The sequence below is a fragment of the Bactrocera latifrons genome, unplaced genomic scaffold (genome assembly GCF_001853355.1).
Source record: "Bactrocera latifrons isolate USDA-ARS-PBARC rearing strain unplaced genomic scaffold, ASM185335v1 scaffold_444, whole genome shotgun sequence".
NCBI classification, from domain to species: domain Eukaryota; kingdom Metazoa; phylum Arthropoda; class Insecta; order Diptera; family Tephritidae; genus Bactrocera; species Bactrocera latifrons.
Genome location: NW_017537095.1, coordinates 46,445 through 51,210, shown reverse-complemented (window position 1 = coordinate 51,210; position 4,766 = coordinate 46,445). Strand labels below are relative to the sequence as shown.

The following is a 4,766-nucleotide window of genomic DNA, read 5'->3' as shown; positions in this document are numbered from 1 at the left end:
ATGCGAGATGCATCGGGCAATTGCGTCTCAAAGGCAGAATGTCAAAGATTTTGTATCCAAAAAATTTTCGACTAATATGTAGCAAAATATGTAGCTGTAAACCCTAGAAATTGCGCTTTAATAAATTATTTCTTTYCCTCCCAAAAAAATCGATTTTTTGGTCTTTAAAGCAGGGAAGCCTGCCTTAAGAAAACTATTATTTATATTATATATATTTTTATTATGTGTGTGATAGGTTAGGTTAGGTTAGCCTGGTAGGCCACTAAACCACGCATAGACCAGTTTGGTTCGATCTATCGTTTTGCACATGATTTACGCCCTCGAGGTGCACGGGGTCCCCAATGTTAATCACGTTTTCGGATGTTAGCCTTACGCCAACCTTGGCAATCTCGTCCACTATTTCATTGCCCTCGATGCCTTTGTGGCCGGCCCCCATTAAAAGTTTAGTTGCTTACTTCTTGCAACACTTTCCACTGCTATCCGGTTTTCCAAGACACTTTTTTTGCCTTTTGCAATAGCAAAGTCCTCAGCCTGAAATATACTGCAGTATCAGGCAACTGAAAATATTGCCTTATGCCTAACTCTGGATAGTATATTCCCGCTCCAACTCCATCATCCATGGTTAAAGTGTAGAGCTTAGCCAAGATTCCTTAACGCCAGCCGTTTTTTTCCATGTTTACTTTGAACCTTCTTTCCCAGTTGAAAAATGAGGTCATAAAGTCGGTGTTTGCCCAACCACAATTACCTACCGATGCCTAAAGTTTTATATGTATGCCCGAAGGTTTTATATGTAAATTCTCCTGCAGCCAATAGTCGCCCCGCTGATTTTTGCATTAGTTTTCAGCGAAGATATCTATAGGTGCCAGGTTAGTTTAAGCTCCCTTTATGCACAGCCAGCGAGCCTCTGATCCCTTTCGATTAAATTCCGGTAGGTGGATTTCCATACGCCTGTCCATCATACTTTTGCACTGTAGAGCAGAACTGGTCTAATTACACAGTACAACAGCTAATCTGGGGGGTGAGAAATTCCAAGTCAGGGTGATGGTACTAGGTCAGTATAGTAAAACTCTCAAAGGGTTTGGCGTTCGTATGTGTCAGTTTTTTTTTACGACCTTGTAAATTTTTTCCTATACTGACCTAGTACCATCACGCTGACTTGGAATTTCTCACCCCCCAGACAATAATCCTAAAAATGTTCCACAGTGTTATAGCTGCATAGCACCAGTGCACGAGAAAGGGAGTGAGCTCCCAGGTTGTGCCTGTCATCTGCCTGCACGCATACAAAACTTTGGTGGCTTTATTAAACCTTTCTTCCGCGTTGTGCTCTCACAGCAGTTTGCAGACGAAGAGCACATAGCCGAACTTCAAGCATCATCTAAAAATCGACTTTAGCCGTGGCACGGGTAGCCATAGTGCATTAAGCAGCATTGCTGGAACGATTCCGTCCATACAGGGAGATTTGTATAGGTCGAATGAGCTGATTAACCATATTACTCCCTTCGCAGCTAGGACTTACGGCGCCCTTACACCCTGGAGAGAACACACTGACTAGGTGTTCCAATGAGTTGTGGCAGTTGTCCGTCCACTCTCCGCTTCTCTTGCGAATTAGACCGAGCGAGGCGGGGATTTTAGATACTTAGTTTCTAGTTTCCTAAGTCTCGCCACGTCGTAGGTATTTTTAAATCCACTAAAAAAGTTTTTCCTGGATTCTCGCTTTGTCTTGCGCACCAACTTCTGGTAATGCCTTAGAAGATCTTTATATTCGTTCAAACAATCCACGATTTCTGCCAGCCTGAACTCTGCGTTCCACGAAGGTTGCTTCGTTTCGTGCTTCAGTTGCATCGTAGGGCATGCGTAGTAAAGAGCTGTATTTAGGGCATTCTTAAATATAGTCAAGCCCTTTTCAAGCACTTTTAGTGAGTTTTACACGCAAGGTATAACAATTTTGACTAATAGTATCTGCCTGTAGAGATCCCAGTTTGTATTCCTCGAATTTCTTCTTACCCTCGACGTAGATGTACCTATGGTCAGAGAACGACGGTGTGCTTAGCACCCTCCAATCCATATCTACTTGTGTATAGTGTTATGCCTAGAACGTCTCTTTAAGTGGATCCTATGTAGGTAGCTTCCTCACCAAATAATTTGGTAGGGACTCACCTCTCTGATTGATGTCGAGGCTGCCGGGCGTTATCATCAGAGCTCACCACCAACGCCTGCTTTCTTTTGCTGGATGTATCCGCCAGTCTTTATAGCTTTGCCTTTAGCGTCTAGCAATCGTGTGGCATTTAGCAGGATGCAATGAGAATTTTCGTCACCAATATCGTTGTTCTTACCTTGGGGTGTCATATAATTTTGTGATTTAGCCCAACGACCACATTACCCAACTTAATGGTTCCTGAACTAAAGCCACGTCGTAGTCCCCTTTTCTAGATTGAAAAGAAGCGCGGCCGAGGCGATTTTACAATTGCGGTGGTTCCCTCGGAGCACCCTCAGCTCTTGGTTTAGAAGCCTCAGGCTGTTGACTCCACTTTCTGTAGGATAAGTGAAGCCATGCCCTCTTCTATTCCGAGAACCGTTTTTATTTCACCCGTCTCTAGCGTTTTTTTGTTGCCGTCCGCGGGTGGCGCCTCTTGAGGAGAAAGAAACGCTTCCATCGTCGGCCGTCTTATTAATCTGGAAGATAAAGCTCGCGCTCGTTATTGAGATCACTGCACTTTGTAAATATTCATGTATGTACATATGTATTACGCTTTGGTTTTTTACACAATCCTTCTTGTTTTTGTTAGCCAAAACCCAAGGGCTATTGCGGAATATATGCCAATATGGACTACATACAGAGGGGAGCAAAACCGTCAACATGTTTACTGAATGCGAATAAATGTCCTTATAACTTTTTTTCTACTAGCAGTATCGACAACATTCATACACCAAAATGAAGATAATAATTCAAATTATTAAAAATAGAAAACAGAACAGCTTTTTTTTTACTCTTGAACGAAAATGTACGATAAATTCCACTTACAAGTCATTTTGACTGAATCAAAGTGAGTGGTATCGTTTCCTATCAATATTTATATATTTTTGTTCGGAAATCAAAAAAAATTTAACTTGCGGTTCTGACCAATATTCCGGTCGAAAAAGAACAGAAAACCGTTTCCAAAATGTTTTCGGTATTCGGCTTCTTTTCCGGTAAAAACCGAAAAACCGCTAAAAAGCAGTTTGGTACTGTATATAGCGGATTATTGATTGCCGGTAAATACTCACCGTTGTGTTATAAAGCAAAGACTATCCCCAAAAAAACAATAAAGTATTTAAGTATTTACTTGTAGAAATTTCCGCCAATACCCCTTATACTTAACCAAGTATAAACTGGACTGTTTAAAATAAGCTAAGGTAAATAAATAAAATAAAATAAAAACAAACAAAACAAAAGCATATGTTAAAATAACATCCTTTATATTATAAATACGTACATATATGTCCCATATCACATATTTATATTACATAGAGAGAGCATAACTTGCTCATTTATTATTTTAGGCAATTTAATACGTATGTTTAACAATACTCAGATCTGTATATTTAAAAATATATACATACATACATGAAAATTAAAAGATCTTTATTTATTTTCGCGGCTTCTTGACACTGCGAACATATATACATACACATGTATATGCGGCGCAGTTATACAAATATATGTATATATACTATATATATCCATACAAACGAGTGAACTTGAGAAAATTACCTGCGGTCGTAGTCGTTTTTTCGTACGAACATACATAGATGCGTATATACATATATCCTAGAGGACCCGAAAACGGACAGCCAAACGGTTTTCTACTCGGCTTGCACTCCTGCTCTCTGAGAGCACTCGTCAACAACTCGGTATAAGGGAACTGTTGGACGGCATATCAAATTCCTTACGTACAGCTGCAACCGACACCATTGGTTTTCGAATAGTGCAAAAGAACAGCTGGTACGACGAGGAGTGCCGTGTCGCAACGGAGAGAAAACCTCGCAACGTTACGATCGACCACAACACGTGCGGAATTTGATAGATACCGAGAGTTGAAGAGGGAAGCGAGAAGCATTTACAGACAGAAAAAGAAAGAGACCGAAATGCGTTAGTACGAAGAGCTTGATAAGCTGGCCGACAGGAGTAATGCTCGAAAATTCTACGAAAAAATGCGGCGGCTTACAGAAGGTTTCAAGACCGGAGCATACTCTTGTAGAACCCCCAAAAGGTGATCTAGTCACCCATGCCCGTAGCTAATGGAGGGAAAATTTCTCCAGCCTGCTGAATGGAAGTGAACGTACAACGCCAGGACAAGGCGAACCTGATTAACCAATCGATGACGGTGGAGCAGACGTTCCATTGCCCGACCATGAAGAAGTTCGAACAGCAATTATCCGCCTAAAAAAACCAAGCGGCCGTGCTATTCAAACACTGCGTCAAAGAACTGATAAGGAGCATACAAATTAATTCCCGCTACGAAGGAATTATAATAAAATATATTTTACATCCGCGAACGCGCGGATAAAATAAAACACGTATATTTCGTGTGGATTGCCAGATACAAATCAATCTTTATTTCTGATTTACTAATATATATACATTTTTCAGTTATTTATTTAAAGTTAAAGCTAAAGGTGTTAATTACAATATTAGCTGTAACAGCAAATTCCAGCAGAACGTTAAGCGTTCTGTTTTCTTTACGATTGTTATTGTTATGCCTTCTTGTGAGGGCGAGCGATATTGT

At 40.6% G+C, this 4,766-nt stretch overlaps 1 protein-coding gene across 1 annotated transcript in view; it reads left to right on the top strand.

Moving 5' to 3' along the window:
- LOC108972997 (neogenin-like) overlaps positions 1–4,766 on the top strand; it is a gene marked incomplete at its 5' end in the record, with an annotated part of 165,377 nt that overhangs the window by 150,688 nt on the left and 9,923 nt on the right. The window lies entirely within an intron of this gene.